The sequence below is a fragment of the Orcinus orca genome, chromosome 3, assembly GCF_937001465.1.
Source record: "Orcinus orca chromosome 3, mOrcOrc1.1, whole genome shotgun sequence".
In the NCBI taxonomy this organism is placed as follows: domain Eukaryota; kingdom Metazoa; phylum Chordata; class Mammalia; order Artiodactyla; family Delphinidae; genus Orcinus; species Orcinus orca.
Genome location: NC_064561.1, coordinates 22,551,877 through 22,574,652, shown reverse-complemented (window position 1 = coordinate 22,574,652; position 22,776 = coordinate 22,551,877). Strand labels below are relative to the sequence as shown.

Sequence of the window (22,776 nt, the reverse complement as noted above, 5' to 3'; positions counted from 1 at the left end):
ACCTTCAGAACACAGTCAAGTTTAAAACATGATAAAAATGTTTAAATAGTGTGCTTTAATAAATGGAAATATCTTCATCTCAACAATAACACAAAAAGGCAGGCTGAGCCCTTTGAAGTGGCTCTCTTCCATCCAGAACAAGAGAAGGAATCAACAGCTGCAGAGTAAAGAAAGCATGAAACCCAGAGATGGAGGATTCTGTAAATGACCAATTACAAGACTATTAAGCCGCACTTTCATAGCAAGAGGCAAAATATTCCATTAAACTGAAAATTCTTCTACCCCTCACTCCAAGGCCCACACAAACATTAATGTTGCATTTATTAGGATGTATTTCCTGTGCTCTATCAACTTGACTTTCAGCAACTGTATTAATACAGTCCTTTCGCTTTGCACATATATCTGAATGATGGATTCCATTACTGGAGTTTTGTAGAAACAGTGGAGGGAATGAAGTAAAGTTTGGGAAGAGCCATCATAATCCATAATGATGGGCACTGAATCAGGACAAGAAGAAACCTCTCTTCTCATTTATTTGAATGAAAATTCTACTATATATTTATTGCCTCTGTACAGGGCCATGTGTTGAATAATGGAAAACAAGCATCTTTCATTTGGAGGTAGGATTTGTGTGCTCAAGTTTCGATGGGCCTGCAGAATTAATCTTGTTTTAGAAATGAAATAAAATGTAATTTCTTACTGTAAGTAGATGTGGTTAAGCAACTGGCAACTTTGATGTCTTTAAATCACTGCAGTTTCGGGGTAGGCAAATCTATAATTATTTCAAGCCCTTCTTTATTGGTGCAGCAATTGAGCAGTGTACATAGTGGTCAACAACCTGGGCATTGTCAGACGACTCTAAGTTTGAATCTAGACTTTGCCACTCACCAGCTATGTGACTTTCAGCTATGAGAATCACTTTCTTCAGCTTTACAGGGTGGATTATTATATGCCCTTTGCAGAACTACTGTAAGAACTAAATGTATATGGGCACAGTGGCTCATAGTAAGGGCTCAAATTAGTACTGTGGTCACTACTAGTAGTATTGAAAAGAAATTAGAACTTCTATTCTCATAAAGTGGGATATGTGTCCCTTTATCATTGTAATTTCATATCATTTTACTTTTGACCTTATAATTTAATAGCTTGATCCAAGAAACATTTAGCAGTAAATATAATTGAAAGAAGGTTACTTGTCAAACATGAAATACTGTAGTATCAAGTGTGCTGGCACAATACTCTTCTCAGATAATTAACCTGTAAAAATATGTTATTGTCTTTTTAATTAAGCACATTGAACATATATATTTACTGTGCCAATTGGCGAAAGGTCCATTAATTAATCAGTCTAACTATATGTTGCATAAATGTCTTCTAAACATAATCGTATATGTATTTTATTTGTTGGGAAAATGTGTTTGAGATTGTTCTTTTCTGCCTATTTAAAGTAAAAGAGGGTGAGAAGTAGAGTTAGGCTTAATGTACTTTGTACTCCATTATGCCATGAAAATGCTTCTGTGCCCTGGAGACAACAACAAAAGATTTGCTTTAATGACAAGAATCAAGTATGTTCTAAAGCTTCCAGGTAGGAGGGGTATAGGTTGCAGTTTATATCAGAAGTCTTTGCTCTCTCTCTCAACTGCGTCTAGATGGGAAAGATGTGGTCACAAATGCTTCAAGGTGATACAGTAAATGTTGGAAAGAGGGGGGTAGGAGGCAGAGTTTTGAATATCTCAAACCTGAGCTAGAAGGATTTTACTTAAAGAAAATAGCGGATATGATTTTTCACTTAAGGAATGCCAGTCAGCAAACCTGACATTAATGTAGGAAATTAGCTCTTTTAGCTATGATGCTTTCAAATGCACATGGCTGAAAACAAATTCAAAATAGTCAAAGGAAATTTAAAAACAAAAACCAAACAACAACAACCACCTCAACAAACAAGTACTAGAAATTCAGGGATGCAGCCATATTCAGATACAGTTGGATCTGGACGTTCCAGAGTATCAGCAGGGTTCCAGCCCTCTCTCCATCCCTCAGCGCTGCTTACCTCTGCAAGACTTTATTTTACAGAAAGTCTCTCCTTGTGCTGGATGGTCACTGGGAGTCCCAGAGTCATATCTCCCCAGCTTAGAAATTGCAGAGAGAAAAGACAATTCTTCCATTTTGCTCTGAGACAAAAGTCCTGGGGAGCAGTCTGATAGACTTAGCCGAGGTCAGATGCCTACCCATGAGCCAATCACCTGCTTTACTGGAGTTCAGTCCCTGGGCGACTCATCCCCGGGGCCCGTGAGGAGGCAGGATGGCATTATCTGGCAGTTCTCCAAGAAAAGCCTGCTGTTTTTTTGCAAGATGAAAGGGGAGAGGACATGGAAAATGAAACCTGTATCTGCTTCTGTAAAATCCACAGAATCTTACTCCCTGTCCTGTGTCGATGACCATGCAGTAAGCTGACCCAGGAGGTCATTTTTCCCACAACAGTCTTTATATATATGACTAAGGAACACACTGGTAAAGAATGTGAGAGAAAGTCTGAGTATGACAAGTCAGCTAGACTGATATTAACTAAAAAAGCTGTGTGAAAATATCCTTAAAAAGTTGCCCCCAACTCACTCAAAGTCCAAAGTTGGAGCTGGAAATACAATGTCATGGAGTTTGGATAAGAACAGGTTTTCTCCAAGCTGAACTATGACACAGAGATTAGCGACTTCGAGAAACTATACTTTTCCAAAGAAAAAACATCACATGAGAAAAATGAGGCCTAGAAAAATTAAATGACTTAAGGTAACATAGCTAATTAATGGCAGGACTGAGACTAGAGTATATACTTTGCGTAACTGGCTATGGTTTTTTTGTTTGTTTGTTTTGTTATCAGTTCAAAACGAGACAAACTTAAAGAAAGGAAACACAACCAAAACTCAGTGGTTGGAAAAGAGATGGATGTGAACGCCCACTTGTTTCTTACGTATAAAGTTATCCCTCGCAGTGTTTTGGAGGAGAAAACGCTGGCTCTTCCCAACGTTGGTTATATACACAAAGATTCCAAAGACAAGACAAGTGCTTTGCAAACAAAGTAACTAGAACCAGCTCAGGCTTCCCCGCGCCGGGTCCTACGTTCCACGGTCAGAACCACCAACTGTATCCCCCCGGGGAACAAGGTGATTCAGAAAAGCTGGCGTCTTCAGAGAAGAGAGAACACTTAGCCGGGAACAGAGGAGAAAACTTGCTCAGCTTCTTGCTGGGGTCTGAAACGATCCCAACAGAGTCCTTAAACCCCTCAGGTTTCCCCAATCAAGCACCCTCGCCTCCAACCTGGGCCACCCCAGATCTGACTATCAGACGACAGAAGTCTGCGGACGCACGAAGAGCTGACCACCCCACGAGAGGAACCTACGCGCGGCCGCACCCACTCACCCGCCGCTCCCCGGGAGACGGGAGACGAGCCCGGGGTCCAAGTCCTGGGCGTGGCTGACTCACCCCTCTCCGAGCCCAGCTCCAGCTCACCTCGGCGCGGCCCGCCTGGGCGCCGCCATCTTGACCACGAAGGGGGCCTCGCGCCGGAGGCCCCTGAGCGGGCGCCCTGAGCGGAGCCGGAGCGCCGGGGAGCCCCAGGTCGGCGCCCTACGTCCCCCGTGCGCTCGCGCAGCGTCCACGCGCGACGAGAGTCCCTCACGCAGCCCCCGACCCAGGCTTCCGCGGACCCGGCGCCCCACGCAGCACGCGCCGCGGCTCAGGCGGCGCCGAGGGCGGCCCGGACGGAAGAGCGGGCGGGGGGCACGCGCTCGGTAACCTGGCAACGCGGAGCAACCCGGCGTCTCTGGCGAACCCCAGCCTTCCACCGCGAGGAAGCACGGACCCCTGCACCCGGCGCCCAGCCCTCGCCGCCGCTCGGTCGCTCCGCCCGCTGCTGCCCGCTGCTGCCCGCTGGCTATGGTCTTTTCAATCCATGATACAACGTCTATATGTAACGAATCTGTTAAACCCTAAATGTTTATGATATTCAAGTAATCCAGTATCTGAATTATTCTTGAAGATAAAACATCCAAAGACTTCTTAATTGTATGGGTATACATACATAAAATACACGTGGAGGTAACTTCAAATATAGTATGTGCCTGTCTCTATTCCTTCCCTCTCCGCTCTTTAAAAAATGCCCCTTTAAAAATTGCCCACTCACCATCTGTTAGGTAAATTTGCTGAAACACAGTAAATGTGGAGACAGAAATTGTTATAGAGACTATTCCAAATGGCACTGACATCTGTATTTATGAAAGAGTTACTATTTTTATTATTATCCTAATTGTAGACAAGAAATTATTATAATAGCTAACACTTACCTGGAACTTACTATGCCCCAGGTACTGCTTGAATGGTTTACACATGTTGATTTATTTAATCCGCATAATAAACTAAGGATTTATCTCATCCCCAACATATAAAAGGCAGGTATTATTATTCATCACCCCTATTTTTCAGATGAAGAAATTGAGATACAGTGTTCTTAAGAGACTTGCCAAGGACATAAAGCTAGGAAGCACAGAGCTCAATTTGAAGTCAGGAACTCTATCTTCAAAATCTATGTTTCAACCCCTCTGCCACCTAGCTCTTGGGTGCAGAAACAGAGCTCATACCCATGTCTAATCTCAGCAACAACACTTTTAACTATTGTACTCTGTTGTCTGTCTATGTATTAGACACTAATCCCTATCAGCAGTGTTTCCAGAACTATTCCTCTTGGATGAATCACGTTCTGGGTATGTCCAGTGAACAACTGAACATAAAATGTTTAAATTATTGGAAAGTTCTCTCTGGGGAATGTCTTACGAGACCATCTACCATGCTTAATTCCACTAATCGAATTAAATGGAATTTTAGACCATCTATCATTTTTTAATATTCACATCTCATTTAATATTCAAACAATATTCCTTAGGGTAATTACTCATATTCTTTGCATATCGTGATTCTTTGTGATGTGGGCCCATTTCTCATGATCGTATCTGCTTTGAAATTATTTAACGTAAGTTGATACTAGTACCTTCCCCATGCAAGTTATTTATCTTACAATGATTAAAAAAAATTTTTTTATCATTGTGTTGTGAATTCACAGCATTTTAAAAATTATTTTTTATTTTATTTATTTTTGACTGTGTTGGGTCTTCGTTGCTGTGTGCAGGCTTTCTCTAGTTACGGCAAGCAGGGGCTACTCTCCATTGCAGTGTGCTGGCTTCTCACTGTGGTGGCTTCTTTTGTTGTGGAGCATGGGCTCTATGCGTGCGGGCTTCAGTAGTTGTGGCTCACGGGCTCTAGAGCACAGGCTCAGTAGTTGCGGCGCACGGGCTTAGTTGCTCCGGGGCATGTGGGATCTTCCTGGACCAGGGATCGAACCCGTGTCCCCTGCATTGGCAGGTGGATTCTTAACCACTGCACCACCAGGGAAGTCCCTATCATATAATGATTTTGATTCTTCAGTTCCTCAACCCTCCACCCCATTAAAATAAAATCGGAAGTGGGATCAAGTCTCATTTCTGTGGGGAGAAGGTAGCAGGTAAGCTCTTGTAGACATTCATTCAGTCAATCAATCTCAATTGAGGACTCCTGCTTCTAGCCATTATGGAGTAATTGGCCCCAGAATTTTCCTCTCAAAGCTAATCATTAGAAAATTAGAATAACTTAAACAACCCTTTTAAGACACTGGGCAGCTAAGAGCTCAGGACTGTGTTCCCCAAAGGAGGGGGAACAAATGAGGCAAGACCTATGAATGTTCCTGCCTGGTGCCACTTTTCAGACCCAAGCTGAGCATGGTCAATGGGCTAATTTGAGAAAACAGAGTTCAGAGAGACTCAGGAAGCTGCAACTTGCAGGCAAGAGTACAAGATAGACAGGAGGTACACAGAGAAAGAGGGCTAGAAATATGTATGGTAGTCCCTCGAATTTTGGCTCAACACTAAACTGGGAAAACATAGGATGAGGATATGGGACCCTAGGAAAATAACAACTATTAGGGAACTGTAACAGAGCTCACACAGCACTGGGAGACACTGAAGTGCTAACCCTCTGGAGGGGAGAAATCTTTCTGAAGACTCGGACAAATTAGTAGAGACCCAGAAAGGTTACACTTTAATAGCAGGGCTAAATACTCACTGGAAAAAGTCTTAAAAACCAACCTGGAAAGGATCTAGCTGACCTGCAAGTAACCTAACATCTGCTAAAACAAGATTCAATGCTTTTTAAAGGAAGAGAGTGAAATGAAGACACAATCACATTATTTTTACACTGTACAGAATCCAATAAAAATTATGAGGCATGTGAAAAGGCAGGAGGAAAAACTCGTCAATAAAAACAGATCTAGAAATGACAGATTTTAGAATCAGCACAAATACAAAAAAAAAACAGTGTGACAGAATTCTAAAATAGCCCCCATAATTATATAGTGAATGGGATTTTGCAGGTGTAGTTGAGGTTATTAATTGGTTGGCTTTGAGAGAGATTCTCCAGGTGAGCCTAACCTAACCATGTAAGTCCTTAAAATAAGACTTTTCTTTGGCTGGTCACAAAAGAGTATGTCAGAGAGATCCTAAGTGTGAGAAGGATTCAACATGAAGGAGGTTCTCTATTGCTGAGAGGGAAGGAGCCATCTGGAAGGGTCTGAGAGTGGCCCTAGAAGCTGTCTGGCCCCTGGATAATGGCAAGAGAAGACAAGGACGTCGTCCCTACAGTTGTAAGTAACTGAATTCTACTGACAAGGTGAATAACCTTGGACACGGATTTTTCCCAGAGCTTCCAGATAACAGCTCAGCCTGGCTGACACTCTGACTTCAGTTCTGTAAGAAGAGCCTCAGGAGAGATCCCAGCCAAGCCGCCCATACTTGAGTACCTAAAGATCTGTGAGATAAATGAGTATTGTTTTAAGTCACTAAATGTGTGGTAGTTGTGTCACAGCAATAGGAAATAAATATAAACAGCTAGTGTAAATATGTTCAAGAATTTGAGGGAAACATGAACCCAATGAGGAGAGAAGTGAAAAATATAAAAATAAATGGAATGTGTAGGGCTGAAAAATACATTGTTTGAAATTCACTGTATCTGTGTAACAGCAGTTGCACACTGCAGAAGACAAACTTGAACATTGTTCAAGATAGACCATATATTGTTCCATAAACAAGTTTCAATACACTTAAAATTATTGAACTCATTCTGATAACAATGGTATTAACTTGAAAATCAATAACAAAATATCTAGAAAATCCCCTAGTATTTGATATTTAAACACACTTAACTCACAATTTTTTTAAAAATCCAGGTAGGGGCTTCCCTGGTGGCGCGGTGGTTGAGAGTCCACCTGCCAATGCAGGGGACACAGGTTCATGCCCCGGTCCAGGGAGATCCCACATGCCACGGAGTGGCTAGACCCATGAGCCATGGCCCCTGAGCCTGTGCGTCCGGAGCCTGTGCTCCGCAACGGGAGAGGCCACAACAGTGAGAGGCCCGCGTACCGCAAAAAAAAAAAAAAAAAAATCCAGATAAATAAGAATATATTTTTAATGACTGATAACAATAACAGCCTGTCAAAATCTGTTGACTCTATCTAAAGCAGTTCTTAGGGAGAGATTTATAGCTTAAAGCCATATAGTAGAAAAGAAAATATACATTTAATTCAATCATCTAAACTTTGCATTTGAAACTAAAAAAGTAAAATACATTAAACTCAAAGTAAAAAGAAAGAATAAAAAGTATAACTCAATAAAATAGAAAAGAGCAAAAAGAGATAAAACCCAATAATACCAAAAGCTGTTCCTTGTAAAGACCAGTAAAACTGAAAATGTCTAAGCTGGACAGATTAAGAAAAAAAGAAAGAAGAGAGAAATGGCCAATATAAAAAGAAAAAGCATCACTCTAGACCCTAGACTCATGGAAAGGAAAATAAGGAAATGTCATGAAAATTTTATATCAAAAAATTGATAACTAAGTGAAATGGACAAATTCATTGAAAGGCACAACTTACCGAAATTGACTCAAAAAGAAAGAAAAAAATCTAAAAGGTTTATGTTTGTTACATTTCCTTTACAGTGAAAAACCTTCCCATGCCTGGGGCTGGTGGTGGGAATGGGGATAAACTGGAAATGGGCATGAGAGATCTTATTAGGGTAATAAAAATATTCTAAAACTGATTCATGTTGATGGTTGTATAATTTGGTAGTTACTAAAAATTACTAAATTGTATCCTTGAAATTAGTGGATTTTATAAGTAAAATTCATCTCAACAAAGCTGTTTGAATAAGATAAAGTAACTATAAAAAATCCTTCCCACAAAGAAAATTCTAGGTCCAGATGGCATTCCTTGGTGAATGTGATCAACAATCTAAGGAAAAATGTCAATCTTACAGAGACTCGTTCAGAAAATAGGGGAGAAGGAAGCAGAAATGGTGAAAATTTCACAAAACATATATTTTACAAAGAACTTGTACATAAGGAAGGTTATATACTACACACACATACAGAAAAAGTATATGTTCACTCAAGAAGATACACAAAAGGCAGTAGGCACATGAAGAGATGTTCAGCACCATTAGTTTTCAGGGATAAGCAAATTAAAACCAAAGTGAGATCCCACTACCTATTACAAAGGTTAAAATGAAAAAGACTGACCATTGTGAGTCTTAGAAAGGATACAGCAGAACTAGTACTTTTATACACTGCTGGTCAGAATGCAAAACGGTGCAACCACTTTAGAAAAGTCTTTCTCAGTCTCTCATAAAGGTAAACATACACTTACCATTCAACCCAACATTTCCACTTCTACCCAAGGAAATAACAATCCACAGGTATTTCTGTATAAATGTTTATAGTGGTGTTATTCAAAATAACTATAAAATGGAAACAACCCAAATGCCCATCAAAAGGATAAATACAAGTGGTATATCCATACAATGGAATACTACTCAGCTATAAAAGGGAACAACTAATATACACTAAACAGATATATCTCAAAAATGTTATAGGAAGCAAAGGAAGAAAGACAAAAGACAGTGTATGCAATATGACATCTTTTATATGAAATTCTAGAAAAGTCAAAGTTAATATGTAGTGAGAGCAGATCAGCCTGGGTCTGAGAATAGGGGATGGATTGAGTAAACAGGGGTATAAGGTACCTTTCCAGGGTGATGAAAATGTTATATATCTAATTTGTGGTGGGTTTTAGTATATAAAGTTTTATGCTTAGTTTATATTTTATAAGCTCATCAATCATATATTTAATATGCATATACTTTTGTTTATGTAAACTATACCACAATAAAGTTTATATATAAGGTTAAGATCCAATTATCTGGGCAAATTTTTCAACTCATCCATTTTTATTATCTATAAACTGAAGAGGTTTTTTTTTTTGTGGCTCTCTGAGATTTAACATTTCTTTCAGCTCTAATTATATGCCATGATTTTTATATAAGTTTTGATAAAATAACTTGCATGATGCCGCCTCATGAACTTTTACACTTATATTTATGTTGCTTCTTGTAAAACATTATTTCCCTATAAGTCCAACAGTGATTAATATTATAACTAATACTTTAAAAAAGGAATTGATAAAAGTGCTTTAGAAACCTCTTTCGAATACTGATAATGTCTTACTTAGGATGTTAAGACCATACCTGTCTTGCTCCTACTTCAGGTCCACTCTTAGAAATCTCTGAATATAAAATGCGGTGGTATCCCATGATATTATCCACAATAGTCTTCTCTAAGCCAAATTTGTCACAGTCATGTCAGCCTTCTTCACATCCTGTCACGCTTTAGCAGTTATAAAGATTGGTTCCTTGTGATTTTTCGTTAAGTCTCCCTTTCTGAGGCTTGTTCATCCTGGTGTTCTTACCTATAGGACAAGGTTTCAAGTCCATGGGATGGTAAGTCTGCATTACCTAGTTATTCCAGTCAGGAAAGATATATGGAGAGATGGCCAGTCTATAAAAGGTAACCTGATAGAGTCAAACATAGTTAAGAATCTGGTTATTTATTTTGAGAGCAGCTCAAAATTGTGATATGTCTGCTAAGAGTTGGGGCACTTCTGACTCAATCATAACTGAAAGGATTCTTTAGGGACTCTATGAAATCAAAAGATTAAATTAAGACAAGTTAAAACAACTTTAGAAGGCTGACAGAAATGTTCTACATCTTGAAAGGGATAGTGGTTACATGGGTAAATATATCTGTCAAAAGTCATGGATTCACACACTTAAAATGTGTGCATGTTCTCCATATAAACATAACTTGAAAAGGTTAACAACCATTTTACAAGAGTAACTTTACAATGGAGAAACACGTCAAACACTACCTCAGCCAGGTGATCAAGGTTAATATCAAGAATGATAAGCCACATTGATAGTATATACCCTTGATGTTATGTGATAAAATTGGCACTTTACCTCTGTGATCTCCTCCCCCAAACCCATAACCCCATTATAATTGTGAGGAAAACATCAGAGAAATCCCAGTTGGGAGACATTCTACAAAACACCTGGCCAGTACTTCGCAAAAGGGCCAATGTCATCAAAAACAAGGAAAGCCTGAGAAACTGGCACAGTTAAGAGGAGCCTAAGGAGACATGATGACTAAACATAATGTGATATCCTGGATGGGATCCTGTAACAGAAAAAATACACTAAGTGAAAACTAAGGAAATATGAATAAAGTATGAACTTTAGTTAATAATAATGTATCAATATTGTCATTAATTGTGACAAATTAATATAAGGTGCTAATAATAAGGGAAAGTGGGTGTGGGGATATCAGAACTCTCTGTACTATCTTTGCACCTTCTTTGTAAATATGAAGCTCTTCTCCTAAAATAAAAGATTATTAAAATCATTCTGAATGAAAGACAAGTATATAAAATACATGGGAGTTCAAACATATCCATGAAGGAGGCAGTGTTCATGTTATATAATTTATTGTCAAAATCTGAACATGTGAAGTAGAAGGGGATGCAATTAATAATTGTATCAGGACAAGAGGCATAAACTGAGATGTATGGTCCCCCTAAGTACAAAGTCGTATTAAATATCCAAGCTCTTGTTTCACACTTCCTGTGTTTCAATCCAAACTCTACCACTTGCTAATTAAGTAAATTATTTCACCTCGCTGAGCATTATTTGCAATTTGAGAAAGAGAGTAATATTTACCTTGTAAAATTTGGGAGAATTAAATGAGATGATCAAATTAAAGAGCTTACTTAGCAAATGCCTGGCACATAATCAGTACTCAATAAATGGTAGATGACAATTTGTGTATATTAGGACATTAGTGAATTTTGCTAAAGCATGCCTGCATAATTACACTGAATCCTCTACACTAATGCATCCTCTTGTTTTTCATCTTAACCAACAGTAGTCATACAAATACTTACTCTTTAATAGTTAGCTCAGATGTGACATGACAACTTCTAGGTCCCACCCAGGATGTGTTAGGAGACTGAATGTCGTCTAGAATAATGATGATGAAGGTTATCATCATAACCATCATCATCATAAATGGTACTGACTACATAGCTTCTTTTCCTTTCAGTAACTCTCACTTCAACTTATCTTGGTGGGTCTGTCAGTATCATGGTCCCAGCACCCAGCTGCAGAAGTGGTACATGGACAAGGCTGAGGCACATCCTCTTAGATACAGAGATTGCTCCAGAAATGGGCCTAAGACTAAAGTAGAGTCAATAAATGTCATGTGAGGAAAAGAGGTAACTTTACCTTTGGAGTCATGACCTCTAATGACATTAACCCAGACCTGCTAATTGTCTTCTTTGCAACAATGTGGAAAGACAACTCAGAAGCAAACAAAATTAAGAGGTAGAGAAGGAGATAGAATTCAGGTGCCATGCTTTGAACTCCTGAGTCCAGCTGTGCATGGACTCAGGAGTTCAAACCTGAATGCAACCTCATGCAAATTTTTTTTCCTACTTAAGCTAGTTTGAATTCCTTTTTCTGTCACTTACAATTGAAGAAGCCATAAGTAATAGAGTGAATTGTCTGTCTCACTCTGCACTTGCCTACAATAGCTTTTATACTATTCATGGTTTCTTGAATTTTTTTTCCCCTCCCTAGACTTACATCTCGGATAAAGACTGAAGTTCAGAGACTTGGTGTTTAACAACTAGGAATCCTTCCCTCTTGGTTGATAATTTGTAAATGTTGGCTGAATAAATGAATGATGCAGTTCTTACACAGGTGAACTCAATTACTGGTCCTCCATCATTAGAATTTGCAAGCAGTATGTGAATAGAAGGACACACTCTCTGGTTTGATTCTGGACATTTTTTTCCTCCATTATCGTCTCTATTTCAATCTGTTATGAGGTCATTTTTCTCTGATGCCTTGCTTCTCCTTGAAGAACAGGTTTTTGTGAGATAGCTCACACATACTCTTTATTTGTTCATTATTCCTGCATTAAAGTTCAAGGGGCTTTTCTTGTTGTTTCGTGTTAGTCTTTCATCTGTATAGCTGTCATTTTATTTCTATGCATTTGCAATTCCTTGCTCACATTTGCTCAATGGGAATATTCTCCATACTCAGCAGACCTCTTTCAACTGTAAGTGATGGAAACCTAACACAAACTAGATGAAGCAAAAAAAAAAAAAGTTACTTTGTTGACTCATGTAGCTGGATGTCCAAGGGGCAACCTGAGCTTCAGATACGGCTGGATCCAGGTGATTAAAGAAGTCTTGAGGTGCTTTATCGTTCAGGGTCTGTTTGCCTTTGTATCTTTTTGCTTGGTGGCTTAGTTCTCTCCTGTTGTGGCTAGGCTCTTTGCATTGACAGGCAAGATAATCACTGTCCCAGCTACTTTATAAAATCATTACAGGTCAAACTGCTAAAGTAATAGTTACCTCTATGCCAATGACCATAGAACAAGTAGAGAAAATAGCATGAAAGTAATCTAGTTGGGCAAAGCTGAGTCATGCTTTACACCAGGAAGTGATCAGACACTGTGCTGAGAGACTCAAGAGAACTATGTGGGTGATAGAGGAACAATTCCACACTGGGATTAATAGCTGTTCACTAATACAAAGTAAAAAAAACAACAAAAAACCAAAAAATAATTCCCTTTTATTGTAACTAGGGAAAGCTAGTCCTCAAGATAGCCCTTTCCTCATGACTTTTTCCATCTTCCATTCTAAGACACATCTGGACATCAAAGTGGCAAGCTTAAAATCCCCATCACCATCATCATACTCTACTCTAGAGTCTGACTGCCTTGTCCAGCCATCAAAGACAAATATTTAACTCTTTTTGCCTATTACATGTAGGGTCACATAATACAAAAAGTTAACAAGAACTGAGTTCAATTAAATTAGAATATTAAATATTTTTGTGGACTCTCCACACCCACCAAACACATAGTCAAAGCTCATGCAGCCCACTTCACCTGCTTACATTAAGGCTTGACTCCCACACCTGCCTCACTTCTTACAGCCACGATTGTTTTCCTTAGAATATCTAAAATATCACAATGGACTGCTTAAAATCTTGGAACAAATGTCTACTCACAATAGCTAACATATGGTAAGATTATCTTCAGTTTGGTGTCTCAGTTTGGATCTAGACTGTACATTATTTAGATCAATCATTCTCAACCAGGGGTAGTATTGTCTCTGGTGGATATTTGGCATTCTCTGAGACATTTCTGATTATCATGACTGAGTAAAAGACTGTCATATCTCCATGTATCTGGTGGGTTGAGGCCAAGGATGCTGCTAAACATTATACAATGCATAGGACAGCAAATAACAAAAAAATGTGTCACTCCAAAATTTTAGTGCTGAGGTTGAGAAACCCTGATCGAGATGAATACATTTTGGGGAAATTTTTATTTTATTATTTAAATTCTTTATCACATACAGTATTAAGAATATAAACAGGTGAAGAAATAATTATTTGAAGGAAAATTGCAGTAGGCAAGAATAATTATTGATGGTTTTAATTCTCTTTATAACTCTTTTCTTTCATTCTTTCTATTTTTTTTTAAGCCATCATGTCCTATTATGGAATTCCAATTGGGTTCTTAGATCTTTAATAGAACAAAAACATGAAATAAAAATCAAAAAGCACTAAAACACAAGAAACCATGGTCCTAGTTCCCATTGTATCTTTTAGTAGAGTTATGACTTGGGAAAATCATTTAATCCCTTAAAAACTAATTTTCCAGCTTTTCAATATGAAATATTTATATTAAATTATTGTTTTAAAATAAAATGTTAATCTACTAAAGAAGAACACAATGTAAAAAGAAACCCAAAGAAATGCTATGAGGGGAGAAAACCAAGGAACCAAAAACCCTAATTTAGCTTACCTTCTTTGTGCACAATGGTACTGAAACAGAAATTCTTCTAGAGTCATCTCACTAATCACTGAATTCAATGAACTCTATTTTCCTTTCCAGCTCTAATGTTTAATTACTAAATCAAACTTTATCTGTCCTAGGCTCCATTTTTAAAATATTTTGCTCTCTATCAAGGATTAAAGTTTGACCTAATAAAATAACCAAATCTATCCTCTTAGAAACCATCAGGGAGTAATATTTCTGAGATAAACAGACAGGAATCTTAGAGCATTATTCGAATACTTATAATCTCAAGGATAATGCCAATCTAGAGCAGGTGACATTTTACATGAGGATGCCATTTTGCTTCTGCCAAATTATGTGAGAAGATGGTTTATTCAAGACTTGTCTAAAAGGGACAGCTCCAAAATGCCAAGCCACAGAGCAAGCCACGTTCCAGAAACAGGAACAAGTGATGGAAGATCACTCCCGACAGCATTCACTTGATATAAGAAAACAATATGTCTCACATACAGAAAACCAGTTATGAATTGAAAAGAAAATTTTAAGTATGAAACAAAATTTTCTTTGTTAACCAGTGGATTCTTCTAAGGATGTTTATGTCCAAAATTTCCAATAAGATTTTGGAATGCCAGAAAATGAGCAGGAATGTAAGACCAGTAGAAGTACTTACTAAGAATGTGTTCATCTCTTCTAGTTTGTCCATTTGTTGGTGCATAATTGTTCATAGTAGTTTCTCATATTCCTTTCCATTTGTGTGGTATCTAGGTGTAATGTACCCTCTTTCATTTATAATTTTGTTTATTTGAATCCTCTTTTATTTTCTTGATAAGTCTAGCTAAAGGTCTGTGTGTTTTGTTTATCTTTTCAAAAAAACTCAAGTTTCAGGGATCTTTTCTATTTTCTTTTTAGTCTCTCATTCATTCATTTCTGCACTGATCTTTATTTCTTTCCTCCCACTAACTTTGGTCATAGTTTGTTCTTCTTTTTCTAGTTCTTTGAGTTGTAAAATTAGGTTGTTTATTTGAGATCTTTCTTTTTTCTTCATGTAGGTATTTATCATGAAAAACTTCCCTCTTAGAACTGCTTTAGATGCATTCCATAAGTTTTGGTATATCGTATTTTCATTTTTCTTTGTCTCAAGAAATGGTTTTGATTTCTCTTTTGATTTCTTCCTTGACCCACTGGTTGTTCAGTAGCATGCTGTTTAATCTCCACATATTGGTTAATTTTTCAGTTTTCTCCTGGTAAACTAGGAGAAACTAGGAAACTAGGAAAACTTTTAGTTTTATGCAACTGTGGTGCGAAAAGGCTTTTGATATGATTTCAATCTTCTTTATTTTTTTCAAAGTATACAGTCAAACAGGTACATGAAAAAGTCCTCAACATCAGTAATCACCGGAAAAATGCAAAACCACAATGAGATACCATCTCATACCTGTCAAGATGACTATTATCAGAAAGACGAGAAACAACAAGTGTTGGTGAAGATGTAGAGAAAAGGAACTCTCCTGCACCATTGGTGAGCATGTAACTTGGTGCAGCCACTATGGAAAACTAAGAGGGTTCCTCAAAACATTAAAAATAAAACTACTACATGATCCAGCAATCCCATTTCTGGGTATACATACAAAGGAAATGAGAACAGGATCGTGGGAGAGATATCTGCACTCTCATGTTCATTGCAGCATTATTCACAATAACCAAGATATGGAAACAACCTAAGTGTTCCTCAGCAGATGAATGAATAAAGATGAGGTGGGGGGGTGTATATACATATGTACATATTATTCAGCCATGAGAAAGACACCTTGCCATTTGTGACAACATGGATAGAACTTGAGGGCACTATGCTAAATGAAATAAGCCTGACACTGAAAGACAAATATTGTATATCTCATTTACATATGGAATCTAAAAAAACCCAAACAAACAAAACCCAAAATTCATGAAACTTGTAGAAACAGAGAAAAAAAGGGTGGTTACCAGGAGCTGGGAGGTGGCAGAGAAGTGATATGTTGGTCAAAGGTTATAAACTTCTAGTTATAAGATAAATAGGTTCTGGGGAATCTAATGTACAGTATAGTAATTTACGTTAATAATACTGTATTATATACTTGAAAGTTGCTAAGAGAGTATATCTTAAATATTCTCACCACAAAAAATAAATGGAAATTATGCTACATGATTCAGGTATTAGCTAATGTTATGGTAGTAATTACTTTGCAATATATACGCGTATCAAATCAACATGTGGTACACCTTAAATTTACCCAATGTTATATGTCATTTATATCGAAATAAACCTGGAAAAAAGTACTTACTAAGTTTCTTTGCTTCATGCTTTCTCCTCTCTTAATCAGCCTTACCAATTATTTTGGTTTAAGATTTTCTGCTAGGCTTTCCCTTTGATGCATCTTTCCTGGATGTCTTTGTGAAGAAAACACAAACGAATAGAAATTCTGTTGCATGGCTCTGTCACTATCTGAGTGTACACTTGACTTCAGAAGGTCTTTATTTGCACTGAAACTTTAAACATATTGAAATTCCAATATTTGGGCTTTCAAATCTAATCAAACTTATCCTGGAGTAGAAGGGATTCACACCTCAACACAAACAAGGTTTCTTTCAACCTATCACATGGGTGGACTTTGAGGGCATCATGCTAACTGAAGTAAGTTGGAGAAAGACAAATACTGTAGGATATCACTTATATGTGGAATTTTTAAGAAGTCAAATTCATAGAAACAGAGACTAGAATGGTGGTTACGAGAGGCAGGGGGTTGGGGGTAATCAGGAGATGTCAGCCAAAGAGTACAAACTTCCAGTTTTAAGATGAATAAGTTCTCTGGGTCTAATTACTTTACGGTGATTTTAGCTAATAAAACTGTTTAATATACTTGAAAGTTGCTAAGAGTAGACCTTAAATGTTCTCACCACAAAAAAGAAATGGTAGTTACGTGACATGATGGAGGTGTCAGCTAGTACTATGGTAGTGATCATTTTGCAATATATAAGTGTATCATATCAACATATTGTATACCTTAAACTTACACAATGTTATATGTCAATTATATCTTAATAAAGCTGGAGAATTTTTTTTGAATTCCTGTTGTTTCTTTCCCTTCTTTCTTTTTCTATTAGTGTTAAATATCTTGGCTTTTTCTTTTTATTCCAAAGCAAAATTTCCCAAGTGACTAATATAGAATAGTAATCCCAAAAAGTGTTTTTTTTTTTTTAAAGAAAATTGATGACCAAATATACCCTCTTTTGGATATTCTCCATTCCCATTTGCCAAATAAATTTTCTGAAGTCCTGCAGCAAAATTAACTTTTTAAATTGTTTCCTCAAGATATCTCACAAGTGAACTCTATCCCAACGCTCTCCTTTATATTTTTCAAGTAATAGCTACTAAAACCTGTGAAGATAGCAGAACTCATTCTGGAAAATGCTGGTCTTTTATTTGTATTATTTCTTTCCTCCTCTTTCCTTCTTTCCAAGAATTTGCAATCTTCATTGTGGCTCATGTGTTACTCCCTTTGTAGCAAAGCACTTTTGCAAGAATCCCCAGTGATGCTGAATGTCTGATTTTAATAGTGTCTTTTAAGTCTTCATCACAATTGAGTTTTCTGCAAGGTACAAGAAACCTCCCATCATTTACTACCTGGTTCTCTTTGTCCCTTGATTTTCAAGGAACCATTTTTCATCTGATTCTCACTCCTTTTACATGTCTCTTTTCCCCCTTGATTCTCTTTGTATCATCTTATAAATACGTCTTCACCAGGAATCCACTAGTTCTACTATTTCTTTTGTTTTATTTCCTCTTCTTGTGTGATCTCATTCACTGCATGCGTTCAATTACAAGTGTATACTAATGACCCTCAAATCAGTATCTCCCGCCCAGACTCCAGTCCTGAGCCTAAGAATCAAATTTCAGTGGTTCCCAAATACTAGTCCGTAGTTTACAAACTTTGGGTAGGAATTTCGTGTTTCTTTTTTTTTTTTTAAGCTTGGCGCTCATTAGAGTGCCTTCATCATTACACATACTTAATACATGTTGGTTAAATCAAAACTTTGAACCAAATTAACTACATGGCTTAATAATACATCTGAAAGTTTGAAGTCTATTTAACTTGCCATTGGTTAAATCACTTAATTGCTTTGTCAGCTCCATCTGAAAATTGGAGAAGATAGACGAGCTAATTGCTATGATTCCTATTAACATTACTTTTCAGTTTCTAAAGTCTCTATTATCTCTTTTAAAATGAAAAGAATCTTGTAAAAAAACACCTAAAACAAGAGAAGCCTTAACTAAGCAGTTACGTTATTTCAGTTTGAATGCATTCATTTAATACACTTCTCTGAGTGCCAAATATGTGTTAGACACTGGGCTCACAATTTTATTCTGATAACTAAGAAATACTAGGTATAAACAGAAAGATAATTCTAAAGAATGTGACTTACATTTCCTTTTTAAGCCTTATATTTTCCTATATGAGTTTAAAAAATATTCCACCAAATCTTAATTGAAACTAAAATGAGTTTGAAAAGTGGCCTAAAAAACTCATAAATTCACTGTTAAGGGTACCACTAAATAAATATTTATGCTAAAATATTTTCATAATTTTTTAAACTTGTAATAAAGTCAATCCTAGTTGCAAGGACTTAGAGGGCAGTCAAAAAAAAAACTGTACTGTGTTAAACATTAAATAATTACTTCATTTTGTGTTTGCTATAAATTTTGAAAATATAAAGGAAAATCAGAGAGAAAATAATATTAGCCTGATATTGATCAGAAGTGCTGGAAGGCAAAATAATGACATCTACTCATTATCAGAGTTAAGAGATGTTATGAATGGGGCATCTGGCACATAGCAGTTCACGAGCAAAAAAAAAAAAAAAAAAACTCCATAAAAGCATTGAATGGCACCCTGCTCACAGTATTTCAGAGCTACATATATGAATCAGAAATCACAGGAGACTGAGAAATATTTAAATGTAACCCTCCTCACACTGGAATGAAGTACTTTAAAATAAATAGTAGCTGATGTAGACTGACAATTAGTGATAAGGGCACATACTTTTATCCAGATATTTTTACATCTTTAAAACTTGATCTAAATTATCAAGTAAAATTTTACATAAAATACTGAAGAAAAACTGGCATAAGAATAAATGACATAGGGGCCTCTTTTTAATATGTGAAACGATGTACTTTTAGTTTTTGTGCTTGGTGGGATTTACTACGTAAAACATGGATGAGTGTTTGTTATCTCCCTTTTAGACCCTCACTGCATTCAGAGTCCAGTCCTTATTCACCTTGGTCTTCCCAACACATAGTTGAGTAGGTGTCCAGGAGAAGGGGCTCCAGAAGGCTACTGAATTCAACCAAGCTAAAAGACAAAAGAAAAGAAATACAAAATACATGCATGATTGATCTGATTATATAAAATGTGTGTAAACACGGGAGAAGCCCTTTTAACTGGTCTCAATTTAACTAACCTATTGGGTTAACTAAGAATCCCAATTTTCTTTGCAAGACTTAAAACTTATGTTCATCAACCAAGGACTGCACCAGGATACTAAATTATGGTCTAATACTCTCCCATTTCTGCCGCCACCGCATAAGCTGCATTTTATCAAGAATAATTTGTGCTTTTTCTCAATTTTTTTCCCCCAGTGTCCTTTTTATTACTTCTTTGTTATTTATATAACCTAATGGAATATGAGCATGGAAAGAGCAGTTCTTTTGAAGTCTGTGCTTAATGGTTTCAAAATACTTAAGCAGGTTACAAACAAAGTCTTGAATTATGTATAGAAAAACATAAATTTAAAAAATTAGGCAGAGGAATATAAAATCTATGAGGATTATAGTCTTGGATCATTTTACAAATACATTTATGTTCTCATTTCACTTAAAAAAGACAAACAACATGGAAATAAAAGACAATGCATTATAAATACAGTTTATACAAGATAAGTAAATTCATGTTAAGAAACAAAATAAAACAAAAACCAAATAACAGTAAATGTAGCCCTGCTTCAAATTATTATAAAGTGAATGACAGTTAAAATAGTACATCTACATCAAACATTTTAAAATGAGTCCCCTCTTTAAATTATTTCTGTCATTAATTGACCAGTGAGGCCAGTCATAGTGAATAAAAAAAGACTACTCTGTCCAAACTAAACATAATATATGATACCAGATGTCAACATTTAAAACACTTTCCTAGTACCTCTTCTTACTGGTAAGCCAATTTCTTTCTTTGTGCCCATTCTACCATGAAGGCTTGGCCATGAAGTTTGTTACCTCAGGTAAAAATAGAGCAAGTTCAGCACAGAATAACACAGTCACTATTCAGCTTCAAGTCTCAATGCTGACTTATTTTTTTTTCTATTAGAAAAAACTTATCTAATACCCTATGTCAACAACAATATCAGAATCTCAAAATTCCAAGGGATCTTGTACCTAACAAAGTAGAAGGCAGTGTTGGATTAAAAAATATATATTAATTAGATGTGTATTTTAGTTAGTGGTCTCACAGTCATTTATATATAACTTTTAAAAAAACCTCTTCTTGCAAGAGAGGTACCTAGAAAATTATTTTGCTTTGAAGGTCTGCTTTTTAAATTGCATGGTGATGCCTCTTCACTTGCTAAATACCCTGAAAGTTCTTCCCTCTGAAAAGGATTTGCTAGCTGTTGTTTATAGCTAAGGAAAGAGAGCGGCTTGATATGTTTAAGAAGAGAGTAGACATGAGATACTGTCAGGTCTGCACAGGATTGGAGAGGGATCTAGAAGGCCTGGTACCCCCCAGTGGAATTGCTGAGGACTGAGAGCTAAACTTCCTGGGGAGGCTGAGACCACCATGGTTAGGGAATATGTAGCCATGGGATGGATGCCTTGACATGAATAGTCTATGCCAGGACCTGGAAAGCAGGCATTTCAGATGCTCTCAGAGCATCTGAAGCAAAGAAAATCAAGATGGAGCCAAGTTACTGCAGAAAGGGAACCACTGTACTCTGAAAAGACCATGAATTATACCAGCTTTAAACTACTTCAGCAGCAGGTAGAGCAAGATGTGAAACCATGACTCAGAGTCTAGTTAAGATCACTTATGGGTAATCTAGAATTTATTGTAAGTTAGGAAGAGAAGAACATGCAGACCATAGGCCCCTTTGTCAAATCTCTGGGCACAGATAGGTATCCCTGTGCACCTAGAGGGGGTCTACATTGGGAAGGAAACGATGGAACACCCTTTGAGATGGGATGAATAACCTTGATAGTAAGTGTGAACTATGACTTCACTGAGTATTCACCTCATAATGAATTACATTCCCTTAGGAAGTTTAAGGTTTTCTGAAGTACACTTATGGAGGAATAAAGCATCATATTTTATTCTTTCCACATTTGAGTGGGAGCAAATACAGTTTTTACATATATATATATATATATATATATATACACACACACACATACACACCCAAAGATATATACATACAAATCTAAGAATAGAAAATTAAAGTATCTGGGAGGAAAACCATCTTGATCTCTCTGCAGAGAAAAAAACATTTGTTCGATTAATTCTATGGAAATTGGAATGAATGAAAATGTGTAGTTCTTGTCTTCATTTTACTTATTAAAATGATTCATGAACAGTTTTGAAAAATAGAAACTCTTTAGTATACACCCTCAGAATGTTTTCAGACAGTCATAAGAATTCATGTCCCAGAGTTAAATTATTCTGATAGATGTAAATATCAATATCAAAGGAGTGCAGAATAAAAAACTCTTATTTTAATACGTCTTAAGTGAAAATGAGATATTGAGGCAGTTAACAGCTGAGGGTAATATGGGGGAACCCATCTTAGATGAGGTGCACAGGAAAAGTATCTCCAAGTAAGAAACATGTCAGGCAGGACAGAAACGTGAGAAGGGACTAATTACAAAAGGAGCTGAGAGATAGAATAAAGAAAAAGAAAAGAGAAAGGAAGACAGAAAGGCTGGTAGGAAGGCATGCAGGTTAAAGAAAGGAAAGGAAGGAAAGAAAGGGAAAGAAAGAAAGTGAAAGATTCTCCCTCTGGGGGAAAGTGTGAGGCTAGGTGTTGGAAAAGAGATCGGAGCACAGAACTAAAATAAGAACAGAGTAGCTGCAGTGAGACGAGCAAGGTGGAAAGTGACACCAGATGACACTGGAGCAAAGGTCAGCAGCCAGGACATGGCAGTCATGAGAAGGCCTTGCTGTAACTGCAAAAATGTAAGAGCTGTTCATTTTTGAAATATCAAATGTCTGACAGGGAAAAAAGAAATGAGTTCTTTGCCATGATTTAAGAATTCTGTGATCACACTTGCCTTCTAAAGTACTAAAATCCTTTCTATCACAAACACTTCTCACAAACACTTCTCCACTCTGTCGAGCTATGATGCTCTTCCTACCA

General features: G+C 37.0%; 2 protein-coding genes across 5 annotated transcripts in view; one reads left to right on the top strand and one right to left on the bottom strand.

Annotated features, from left to right (window-relative positions):
• The window catches only part of LOC117203448 (UDP-N-acetylglucosamine--peptide N-acetylglucosaminyltransferase 110 kDa subunit-like), a 110,734-nt gene extending 107,090 nt beyond the window's left edge, over positions 1–3,644 (bottom strand). Inside the window, exon 1 of one of the 4 annotated variants that reach the window (XR_007476263.1) lies at positions 3,415–3,644. The gene's annotated coding sequence lies outside the window, so the exon portion shown is untranslated. The remainder of the gene's footprint in view (positions 1–3,414) is intronic. The other 3 variants (XR_007476261.1, XR_007476262.1, XR_007476260.1) reach the window with 3 other exon arrangements.
• LOC125963841 (UDP-N-acetylglucosamine--peptide N-acetylglucosaminyltransferase 110 kDa subunit-like) overlaps positions 1–22,776 on the top strand; it is a 673,346-nt gene that overhangs the window by 287,805 nt on the left and 362,765 nt on the right. The window lies entirely within an intron of this gene.